The sequence below is a fragment of the Elephantulus edwardii genome, unplaced genomic scaffold, assembly GCF_000299155.1.
Source record: "Elephantulus edwardii isolate Elephantulus edwardi_28Jun2011 unplaced genomic scaffold, EleEdw1.0 scaffold00130, whole genome shotgun sequence".
Lineage (NCBI taxonomy): Eukaryota > Metazoa > Chordata > Mammalia > Macroscelidea > Macroscelididae > Elephantulus > Elephantulus edwardii.
Window position 1 is genome coordinate 1,706,644 of NW_006399880.1, and position 12,795 is coordinate 1,719,438.

At 38.9% G+C, this 12,795-nt stretch overlaps 1 pseudogene; it reads left to right on the forward strand.

Annotated features, from left to right (window-relative positions):
* Positions 1-3,365: 3,365 nt before the first annotated feature.
* LOC102849925 lies at positions 3,366-4,238 on the forward strand (annotated as a pseudogene).
* The last annotated feature ends 8,557 nt before the right edge of the window (positions 4,239-12,795 follow it).

Genomic DNA, 12,795 nt, shown 5'->3' on the forward strand with positions numbered 1-12,795 from the left:
GTTTCAATCTATTCTCTGTCATGATATCACCTATCAGTTAAGTGGTGAAATTTTTTTTCTTGACATTTGATGCAAAACATGTTAAAGACTACAGTGTTATGTCTTCTGCAGTGAGCATTTCAAGTCCTCCTCACTTTCATCAAGCAAGCTTGCATCTTTTGCATAATGTAGGTTACTGAAGAGTCTCCCTCTGATCCTGATGACACATTCTTTTTCAAAGAATTCAGCTTCTAAAAAATTTTACTCAGCATACAGATTGAATAGTTATGGAGAAAGAATACAACCCTGATGCAAGACTTTCTTAATTGTAAACTGTGTAGTATTTCCTTGCTCTATTCACCCAATAGCTTCTTGGTCTAGATATAGGTTTCACATAAGCATAATTAAGTATTCTGGAATCTCCATTCTACTCAATGTAAGTCATAATTTATTATGATACACACAGTCAAATGCATTTGTACAATCAATACAACACAAATAGACATTCTTCTGGTATTCTTTCCTTTCAGCCAGGACCTATCTGACATCAGCACTGATATCTCTGATACAAAATTCCAGACTGGAGTTGCAGTACTTAGAGAGGCTGTGGGCAACATATTGAATAATCTAGGAAGCATCAAAACAAGATAGAGGGAATAGATAGAATCACTGTACCAAAACAAAACCCCACAACAACAAACAAACCAACAACTGACCAACAATGAAATATTTCAGGAAATACCATATGATCAAGAGGAAAGGGTAAGGAAAAAGTTCAAGATGCAATGAAAGCATTGGCAAAAAATAAGACCCCAAGAATCCACGGGATACCAAGTGACATGTTTAAAATTACAGATGCAACTCTGGATGAACTCACTAGTCTGTGCCAAGAAATTTGGAAGACACTGTCTGGCTGATCTACTGGAAGAGAACCATATTTGTTCCTATTCCAAAGAAAGGTGATTCAACAGAATGTGGAGATTATCAAGCAATAGCATTAATATCACATGCAAGCAAGAAACTGTTGAAGATCATTCAAAATTGGGTAGAACAGTACATAGACAGAGACTTGCCAGAAGTTCAAGCTGGATATTAATGGACTAAGGAGATCTTCAAGCAAAGTGTTGAAAGTGCAGCCCAATTAATTTATTCTTGCTGCTTATAATAAAATATGAGACAAAAGAGAAATTAAGGAGAGAATCATTAAGCAAAAAATAACTGGAACCTGAGGATTTGGGAAATTGTCAGTGCATCCATATCACAAATGATACTGAAATTTGAAAACTCACTTGCAGGAAAATGTTCTCTGGAGAATTATTTTGTTGGTCCTTTGAATGGATCAGTTGCTCTTGTTGTGTACCATCAAGTCAGAACCATCCCGTAGCTGACCCTCTGGTAGATGTTCAGAGACAGTTAATCACATGGGAAGAAACTGTACATCTTTCTCCCACAGAGCAGTTGGTGGATTCTAAGCAAGTGTCTTTGGATTACAGTGCAGTTTCTTACCACTAGGCCATCAGAGAGCCTGAAAGGCTCAAAAGATCAAAAAATTAATCCATACACACTTTTAATAAATAAGGATTAATTAATCTGCTTAACCATCTCAAAAGAATCCAGAAACAGAGATCAAATTATCCTGAAAAGATCTATGTAAAGCCTTCTTTTCTGATAAAGTGAATCCTAAAGAGAAAAACCAGGTTTAGGAGAAGGTTATGCCTCCAGACATCTTGGTTGAAAGAAGATAGTACCAGAGAAATGTCTATTTGTGTTTAATTGACTATGCAGAGGCATTTGACTGTGAGGATGACAACATATTGTGGCTAACCTTGAGAAGAATAAGAATCCTAGAACATTTAATTGTGTTGACACAAAACCTATACTTGTACCAGGAAGCAGTCTTCAGAATAGAGCAAGGAAACACTGAATGATTTAAAATGAGGAAAAGGAATGCATCAGGGATACATCTTGTCTCTATATATTTTCAGTTTATATGCTGAAGAGTTCATTAGGGATGCTGGAATTGGTGAGAAGAAATGTGGCATCAGGAATGGAGGAAGACTCATCAATAACCTGTATTCTTCAGATGACACCTTGCTTTCCGAAACTGAGTAAGACCTGAAATGTTTGCTGTAGAAGGTGAATAATTGTATTCTCCAATATGATTGAAGCTCAACATCAAAAAACCCAAATATTCTCATCACTGGACCAATTGGGAACAATACGATGGATGAAGAGAAATTGAGAGGTTAACAATATCATCCTGCTCAGATCCACAATAAACACTCTTGACACTACCAGTCAGGAAATCAAAAGACAAATTGCACTGGGAAAGTCTGCTGTCAGGGATCTCTCCACGGTGCTGAAGAGCAAAGATGTCAGTTTGACTAAAGTGCTCCTGATTCAGACCATGGTCTTCACAATTACTTGCTATGTATCCGAGAACTGGACAATGACTATGGATGACAGAAGGAGAATTGATGCCTTTGAGCTATGATGCTGGAGAAGAATATTGAACATATATTTTGGACTACCAAGAGAACAAACAAGTTTGTCCTGGAGAGGGTGAAATCAAGTTGCTCCTTGGAAGAAAGAATTTTGAACATCCTTCTCACACACATTGGGCATGTTGCCAGGAGAAATCAGTCTTTGGAGAAGGCCATAATACTTGGACGGTTGGTGGGTCAGCACAGGAGAGGAAGACCCTGAGTGAGATGGATTGATACAGTGACTGTGGTAATGGAGGAAGGTATGTCTGAAACAGTAAGAATGGCTCAGAATAGGGCAGGGTTAAGAACTATTGTTCATAGGGTTGCAATGAGTAGTAGTTGATAAAATCACCCATAACAATAACAAAAACAATTGAGATTGCCTGGCTGGATTTAAAAATTTCTTGGGGTTGATGACTATTATCTTCCATTGTTGCCTCCTTCTTAGAATGAGAATATTTGTAACTATTATTTTATGTCTCTCTTAATACTGAATTCTGAGAGCAGATAACTTGTTTTCTTAATCATGGCTAATTTAAATCATGTAGACAATGACTCTAGAGGTTCCATAAATTTTAGTTATAAGTTAATGCTGTAGTAGGATGAGATTGTTGAGGATGCTACAACAAAATGGATGTATTTTCAATGTAAAATTGAACAGTAAGGGTTGTGTAGACTGAATAAAGGTCCCAAACTTGAGGGAGTTCTGGTGATCCTGGTCTGTAGGATATTGTCCTGCTAACCAAAAGGCTGCCTCACTCTGGGAGTTTTAATCTACCTGCTGATCCTCAGAAGATGAAGAGTCTCCTCCAGTTGTCATTTACAGCCTTGGATACTTGATGGAGGGTCTCGATGAGTCATAACCAACCTGAGGGCAGTGAGTTTGAGTTTTGAGTTTGAATGATTAAAATTGGGGAAGTGGTGGGAGCGACGGCTACGAAGGCTCAGCAAGAGAAAGAGATGAGCTTTGCTGGTTGGTTGAAAAATATATTTGGAGATCATCCCATTCCACAATATGAAGTGAATCCACGGATGACAGATATTCTGTATCACCTGTCGGAATGCAACAATACCAGGACAGGGATGTCTCCCTGGTGATAGAGGACTTGAAACAGAAAGCAAGCGAATATGAATCAGAAGCTAAGCATCTTCAAGATCTTCTCATGGAAGGTGTGGCTTTTTCACCTGCAAGTCTCTCTAATACTGATTTCAGGTATCTGAATTCTTTGGTTGAACTTGCACTGCTGCTTGAAACAAAAGACAAGTCACTAACTAGCTTCATTACTGATTGAATGATTTGACCTCTGATTTTTTTTTAAACCAAGTACAAAAATGAAGAAATAGAACTGGAATTGACAAAACTTGGAAAAAAATCTAACTGCAATTTTAGTATTAGAAAAGTATCTACAAGAAGATCTAAAGAAGGCAGAACAGCATCTCAGTAAAGAAAGGGCCAAAGTTGACCAGCGTCTTCAGAACATGAACTTCCTAAAAGCAAAATCACAGGAGTTCAGAGCTGAGATCCAAGCCACAGAGAAACAACTTTCAGCCAGAGGCATGGATGCCTCTCTGTCTCATCAGTCCCTAATAGCACTGTCAGAAAAACTGGAAAAACTAAAACAACAGACAAAACCTTTGAAGAAAAAAATGGAATCTTATTTAGATTTAATGCTGAACCCATGTCTTGCTCAAGTGAAAATTGAAGAAGCAAACAGAGAATTGGAAACCATTGAAGCTGAGCTTACACAGAGAGTGGAGATGATGGGACTGTGACCGTGACCTGTAAAACATCTCTTTCTTAATAAAAAGATGAGGACCTCAGAGCATATCTTTCCTCTTGACAATGCTTAGTAACTTAATGTCTTAATAACGTATTATTTCTTAGATAAAATAGGTGATTATTGGTAGAACAGGGTTTCTGGGGGTAGATTGCATTTGTATACCTACACACATAGTATTCATATTAAAAAGCATTTCATCTGGGGGAAAAAAATCTACTTTATATTACCTTGAGCCTGTGTTTGTTACTTTACATAAGTCTTAGCAAATGTGATTAAGTAAACAATCTTGATCTGGGAAAGTAACCCTGAATTATCCATTATCTGAGCAGACCTTCAATACGATCATTCAACTTAAACTCCTTGTCCTCTGTTTGGAAATAACTCATAAAGAGATGATCCTCCTGCAGGTATTCACAGGATGCCAATCTTACAGGAGTTGGTCCATCTTTCTCCCTCAGAGATGCTAGTGAATTAGAACCACCAGAGAGGTGTCATCTTTGGGTTGGCAACTTCTGGATATCTAAGGTTCATAATTCAGAATGTCTTTCCTAGCCAGTCTTTAACTGCTTATTTCGTGCTGAAGTATTTATTATATTAAGAAGAGAAGGTAAAGATAGGATACAAGCCCCACTCTTGTTTTTGTTGTTATTAGGTGCCATCAAGTTGAGTATGACTCAAAGCAACCCTATGAACAAAAGATCTGATCCCTGTTCTATCCTGTGCCATCCTCACACTTCCTGACACACAAGAGCCTATTGTAGCAGTCACCATGTCAATCCACCTAGTTGAGGGTCTTCCTCTCCTTTTCTGATCCTCCATGCTTCCAAGCTTTGTGTCCTTCTCCAAGGAATAGCCCCTTTTAGGAACATTCCCCAAGTATGTGAGGTAAAGCCTCATTATCCTTGCCTCCAAAGAGCACTCTGGCTGCATCATCTCCAAGACATATTGGCTCATTCTCTTGGCTGTCCATGGGATGTTCAGTGCCCCTCCCTACTAGAGGCTTATATAAGCTCATGGGACCTCAATGTTACTCTCTCTCACTCTTGTGGGATGTATACTTTCCTGGGACACAGCATCCAGCTGTACTGCAACTAACAGTCTGTAGGATCCTTGACCATCATGCGTCAGACTCTGCAACACCAACCTGCATCAACTGCAGTCACCATCTAGCTTCACCACAACTGAATGTCTACAGAATTCTGGTATATTGCACACCAGGTTTGGCAAAACAAGACTGTACACCTACTGTCACATGTGCCATTGCCCTTATAGGTCTGAGTCTCTGGGAGACCTTCCAGCAAACCACCAAACCTAAGAAACATAAAGATGCTAGGGAACTGAACAAAGGAGGAGCTATTGATGCTGGAAATCATGGAATTACACAGCAATTAAAGAATCTAGGACAATATCTACCTAATACTTCTTTTAACTACTGCTATTAATCTTAGCAGAGTGATTTCTTAAAACAGAGCTAAACTCCTTACTGACTGTACTATAATAGCTCCCATTGTCCTCTCTAGTTACTTTCAGTTGTATATTTTCCTTTGTTACATGACAGAAGCCAACTCAAAGAACAGAGAGTAAGTTGTTGACTTTGATGGAAGAAGGAACCATGATTCTAAGAGTGCATCTTTAGAAGCTCTTAAACTCAAGGAATGGATTTTCCTCTAGAACCTCTGAGGTTCTAGTTTCACATCAGTAGTCCAAGTCACCATCATCTCTCACTTGGTCAGAAAGTGACTCTGCACTAGTGTTTTTTCTTTTGTCATCATACTTTATGCAGAGCTTTTTTTTGGTTCCTAGAACATGATTAGTGGAATCTGGCTGGCCTACCTTCCACTGCCTTAATTCAGACTCTTTCTCTTGCAGTCATGGTGTTGGGCCACCCTGGCCTCCTCCAGCTTCCTTCAAGACTCTGCCAAAGGGTTTGCTCTGCCTAGAACACTAAGAGGTTTGGTGATGCTGTGTGTTACAAATTGGGCTACAAACTTGAAAATCAGCAGATTAAGTCCACTAACAATTCTGAGAAAGAAAGATGGCCAGTCTCCTCCTATAAAGACTTATAGTTTTGGAAATCTGATGTGGTGTCTCTATGAGTTGGAATCTACGACACAGCAATAGGCTTTGTAAAGGCTTATTTTCTTTCAGGTTCTTAGCCCAGATGTGACTCCTGAAAGCACTTCCTTGTCCAATTTGTCTAAATAAGATCTTCTGTCATTTTCCCACATCATGGTTCTCCATGACCACACACAACATGTTCATTTCCCACCTGGTATTCACTACAATCAGGGGTTCTTTGTTTCTTTTCTTGTTTACTGTTGTTCTCCTCCACTAGGCTGTCAGTTAGTTGTCTGGTCAGTTCTATTTATTCACCATCTTCTTCCCAGTCCTGATCTGGCATTTGGCCAATGGTAGAGACTTGCTAAATATTTATTCATTCATTTGAATGAGTGAATCTTCCCATTTCCACTGCACGTGAGGCAGCTGGAAAGTGGAGCAAGTAGAAATTAAAAGACTTGGATTGGGTAGTACTGCAAATCCTATCACTGCATCATGAACTCACCATGACATTTCCCCTCTCAGAGCCCTAGTTTCCTGATTGGAGAGGAAGACCCTGGATGAGATGGACTGATACAGTGATTGTGGCAATAGGTGTTTTAGAAATGGTGCAATTGGCTTAGGATAGGGTGAGGCTCAGAGCTTTCATTCATAGGGTTACTCTGAATCGCAGGCAACTTGACAGCACATAACAACAACGTATTCAAAATATTGTGAGATAAAGCGTCACCATCCTTGCCTCTAAGAAGCACTCTGGTTGCATCCTTCTCAAAACCATACCTATTTCTTCTTTTGCCAATGCATGTGATGGATATTCAGTACTCTGGGAGCTATTCCTTGGGAAAGGGCATCATGTTTGGAAAGGTAGAAGGTCAGCGAAAGAGAGGAAGACCTTCAACAAAATGGGTAGATCCAGTGACTGTAGTAATAGGCTCAAGTATATTAGAGATGATGAGAATGGCACAGGACAGGACAAGGTTCAGATATATTGTTCATAGGGTCATTATGAGTCATATGCAACAGAACCTAACAACATGCTGATCTAGGAGGAATCCTAATAGTGCAATATGTAGCATATTAGGCTGCTAACACAGTAGTGGGAGTTCTGGTGGCCTAGTGATAAGGAGCTCTGTGTATGCCAAAGGCATACAGTTGAAATCCACCAGCTGCTCTGTGGGTGAAAGATGGGTAAACAGCCTCCATTAAATTTAATACCTCTGAAAGCCTGCTGGTCGGTCAGCTATCAGTCAGTCCTAACTCAACAACATATAATAACAACAGAACAACACAGAAATAGACAATTTTAAACCACCAGTCACTCCAGGGGAGGAAAGATGGGCAGTCTCTTCCCATAAAAGTTTACCTATAACCTCAGAAATTAGATGGAGGATCATCATGAGTAGAAACTATCTTAACAACAGTGGGATTTACCATATACAAAACCCTATGCATATGCATTATTATTATTATTGTTATTGTTTAGGTTTGTGGAAGATCAGCAATAATCAGTCACAGATTATAGAAAGGTACATGAAGAACACTGTAGTGATAAATACCAAACTGAGTAGAAATTTTATTTTGTCACTGATATCACCAACTTCTGTCCTAAAGGAAGACTTGTATTCACCAGATTACAAAACCCCAGTCAAGTCATTATTAGCTCTCTAACTTGGTTCTCTAAACTATTTAAAAAGGAAAAAATGTTCTCATGCCTAATCATACTCAAAGAGTAGATCTTGAGCTTTGGTCAATAGCAAAATCACCTGGGGAATGTGGTAAACTATGAAGCCCAGCTCCTATTCTACTTCAATGAATATGGGCCATTGTGTTCTTTAGTATTGCCTCCAGATTATCCTGATACACACCATGGTTCAGAAATGCCATAAAAAGAATGAAAGAAATAAAAGAAGATGGACAATCTACTCTTGTGTGGTTTATAGCTTTTGACAACTTCCTGAAGAGGGATAGCTATGAGTCAATTTCATCTAGATAACAATGAGAGAAAAACAGTTATAAGAGATCAACTAGGCAAGCTGTCACAAAGAGTCACCCAAGGGTTGTTGTTGCTGTTGTTGTTGTTATGTCCCCTTGAGTAAGAACCAACTCATACCTGATCCTCCAGTGGATTTTCAGAAGTATTAAATATCATATGAGAAGAGTGCCTATCTTTCTCCTGATGCAACTGATGGCTTTGAACTATGTGCCTAGGTACTGGCAGCACAAATCTTTACCACTAAACCCCCAGAGCTCCTAGGTGGGGGGCATCAGGGGTGAGAGGTCTAGATATCACAGAAGATCCTACTCAAGTCCCTGGGGTTCTCAGTTCTTCAGGAGTTGTCTGTTTCCTAGACCTTATTTCACAAAAGGGGAAACAATAACAAAAAAGGACCTTTCTCAGGATCACAGCACAGATTAATGGCAGAGTTACAGTGGAAATTAAGATCCTGGATGTGTGAGTTACTGTTAAAAGGATGCATATGGGTGGCCTCCACCCTAGGAGAAGCTCTTTTGGCTCCTGATGGGTGAGACAACAAGTTGGAGTCTACATTTGGCCCTCTGCAAATTTCCTCCTAGCTGATGCTGGCTGGAAAGAGGCCAACCCATGAGATACCAGAGAACCTACCCAAAATGTAGGAGGATTAACTCAAAATTATTTGTCAGTTACCTGAGGAAGAACCAAGAACTAGCCTCAGGATCAAATAAGCTCACATTTTCAGGCAATGAGATTTTCTAATCTTGTTGTCTATGTGCCATAAGAATCTCAATTAGAACTTACCCTAGGATCTCAAAGTCCAAATGAAGGTGTCTCAAGGGACAGTGAGATCACAGCATGCTTCAGCCTCTACCAAACAAGGGGACAGAAGATACTTTCTAAATTACAGAGTGTACTTCAGTGACAAGAAACTCCAGAAGTGCAACCAAGATTTTTTATAGAAGGGGTATGCTTCATGCTTCAGAGCCGGAAAGACTCTATAGCTAGGGTAGAGTTCCAATTTTACCATTATTAATTGTAATGGAACCTTGGGAAATCCATTCTTTACCTCTCTGAGTTTCATTTAAAATAATAATACTGTCCAGAGAAGTTAGTTAGTCTTTGTGGAGTATGAAACTCATACCATTGGATGAGTAGGTGTATATGTGAAGAAGCTCTTTAAGAAAAAGAGTACAGGGCATGTGGCATGTAAAATGTTGCAACTCTTAAGGGAATTAGGTTGGTGTTTCTTTAGAAAGGAGAGAATAGAGTCACCAAGATGGTGGTAGTGGAGAAAATAGCATAAGGAGCTGGAGGAGTGGCAAGCTGCATAGAAACAGGCCGCCAGAGAGAGAGACACAGCACACAGAGGCTGGCATCGTGCAACATGGAGAACAAGCATTTGAGTGAGAACTTTTATTAAAATAATTAGTTTGGGAGCCACAGGAGCAGCAACCTGTCTGCCCTTGCAGAAACCACCAGCTGAGCCACTGTGGGACACACCTACCAGTATCAAGCAGGCCAGCATGAAATTGACTGAGTTTTCTTAAGCCCCACTGGACCCAGAGCTCCACTGGGGCCATTAAGTGAGGGCACCTGGGTGAGGACCACTAGGCAGTACCACTGAGAGAGAGCCTCTGGGTGGGAAACAGACAGCTGGAATTTGAGTAGGGATCTCATGCCTGAGCACACCTGGACAGCTGAAATCTGAAGGAGATCCCTAAACGTGGCCACCTTGCTCCCATGGCTGCCCCACACCTCATGCCTGTCCCACCACCCCCCATTAGGATCCACACCCATGCCTACCCATCCAGTTAATCAACATGTCTTTAATCCGGAGCACCTTGATCTGACTTAGCTACAAAAGGCTGCTCTCGCAGGTCCTGAACAGAACCTTCCCTTGAGTCTGAAGTTCAGGGAGAAACACAGGTGGGGTAGCTGCCCCACCAATTTCTAGAGCACAGATCAAGAACTTATCTTTGCCTCAGGTATGAAAAACTCTACCACAGCAATGTCATGAAAGAAAAAGGCTATCTCACACCTTACACAAACACAAAGCAAGATGTCATCCCCAAAAGGTGACACAGTATCCATGGATTCCTGAAGCCAGAAAGTCTTATCAAACTTTCTAACACAGAATTTAAAAGAACAATAAATGAATGTTTTCAATGGGTGAAAGACAAACTTGAAGAATTACAGGACACTGCAAGCAAAAAACAGGAGGAGCTTTAAAAAAAAAATCAAGAACAATGCAGATAAAACAAACAAGGCATTAGAAGCACTGGAAAAACAAGACCACCATCCAAAATATAAGGTCCAGTGTTTCACATGCTGTCAACATGGTGGAGGGACACATAAGCAGAGCTGAAAAGATGGAACACAGAACCAGTGAAATAGAAGATAAAATTGTCACCACTGATCTACTAGAGAAAAAAAAATAGAATCAAAAAGGAAAGAAAAAGAAGAAAACCTAAGAATAACGTGGGACACCATCAACAGAAATAACATGCACATCATTAGAATCCCAGAACAGGAAGAAGCAAGTAAAGACACTGAAAAGGTTGTGGAAGAATTATTAGAGGAAAACTTCCCAGGAGTAATAAAGAATAAGAAAATATATATTCAAGAAGCTGAGTAAACTCCATATATATTAGACCTCAAAGGAAAAACACCAAGGCATATCATAGTTAAATTTGCCAGAACAAAAGATAAGGAGAGAATTCTGAAAGCAGCAAGGGAGAAACAAAGAGTAACCTATAAGGAAGAGCAGATAGGATTGTCAATTTCCCAGCAGAAACCATGTGAGTAAGAAGACAGTGGAAGGACATATATCAAACACTCAAAGAACACAACTATCTACCAAGCATACTTAATCCAGCAAAATTATCCATCAAATATGAAGGAGAGATCAGGATATTCCCAGAGAAACAGAACCTAAGGGAGTTTGTAAAAACAAGATTAGCATTGCAGGAAACACTGAGAGATGTCATTCTTACAGAGATGTCACAGAAGGCAGCATGGACTAAAGTAACTAGCAACAACACCAAAAAGAACGCAACAAAAAAATAGCAATAAAACCCTGCCTTTCAAAAATCACACTGAATGTGTATGGTTTGAATGCACCACTGAAGAAAAGAAAAGTAGCAGATTGAACAAAAAATAAAAATCCATCAATATGCTGTCTACAAGAGACACACCTGAATAATGAAGCCAAAGAAAGACTAAAAATAAAAGGATAGGGAAAAATATACCAAGCAAATGGAAACCAGAAAAAAGCAGGAGTAGCAATATTAATCTCCAATAAAATAAATTTCAATACAAAAACCATACCAATGGGCAAGGAAGGTCACTGCATAATGCTTAAAGGGTCAATAGGACAAGAGAACATAACAATTATAAATATCTATGCACCAAATGAAAGACAAGCAAAATATATAATACAAACATTAAGAAAACTTTAAAAAGAAATAGACAACACTACTGTAGTAGTTGGAGACTTCAATACACCACTCTCAAAGAAAAAAGAAAAAAAAACTACCAGAAAACAAACTCACCAAAGATGCTCAGGAATTAAACTACACAATAAATCAACTCAACCTCATAGATACTTATAGGCTAATATAACAAAAAAAATAGCACAGTATATTTTCTTTTCCAATGTGCATGGAACATTATCCAGAATAGATCACATTTTAGGTCACAAGGCAAGATTCAATAAATTAAAAAACATAGAAATAATACAAAGCATTTTCTCAGACCACAATGCTACAAAATTAGAAATTAATAACAAGAGGATAGAGGAGGGGGAAAACCATACATTTGGAAGGTGAACAACACCTTCCTTGAACATGGGTGGGTACTAGAAGAAATAAAAAATGAAATTAAAAAGTTTCTTGAAACAAATGACAATGAAAATATCACTCACCAAAACCTCTTAGAAACAGCCAAAGCAGTAATCAGAGCTCAATTTATAGTAAGAAGCAACCACATCAAAAGGCAGGAAAAAATAACCATTGACTCTCTAACCCAAAGTCTCCAATGTATTGACAAAGAACAGCAAGAAAACCTAACACCCTATAAAAACCTGAAATTATAAAAATTAGAGCAGAAATAAATGAAATAGAAATTAAAAAAACAATTGAAACCATCAACAAAACTAGGAATTGGTTCTTTAAAAAGGTCAATAAAATAGACAAACCACTAGCAAAACTAACAAAGGAAAAGAAAGAAAAGACATAAATAATCTGAATAAGTGATGAAAAGGGCAACGTCATAACAGAACCAACTAAAATAAAAAGGCTGACATTGGAATATTATGAAAAACTACATTCAAATATGAAAACCTAGAGGAAATGGACAAATACTTAGAAATATACAACCTACCTAAACTGACATCCTCCCACAACTCATCTGGTCTTCACTCATTAGTGTTTAAGGCCTCAAACCTGTTCCTGAGATGATTCTGAAATTCAGGTGGTATGAAATCAAAGTCATATTTTGGCTCCTGTGGATTTGGTTT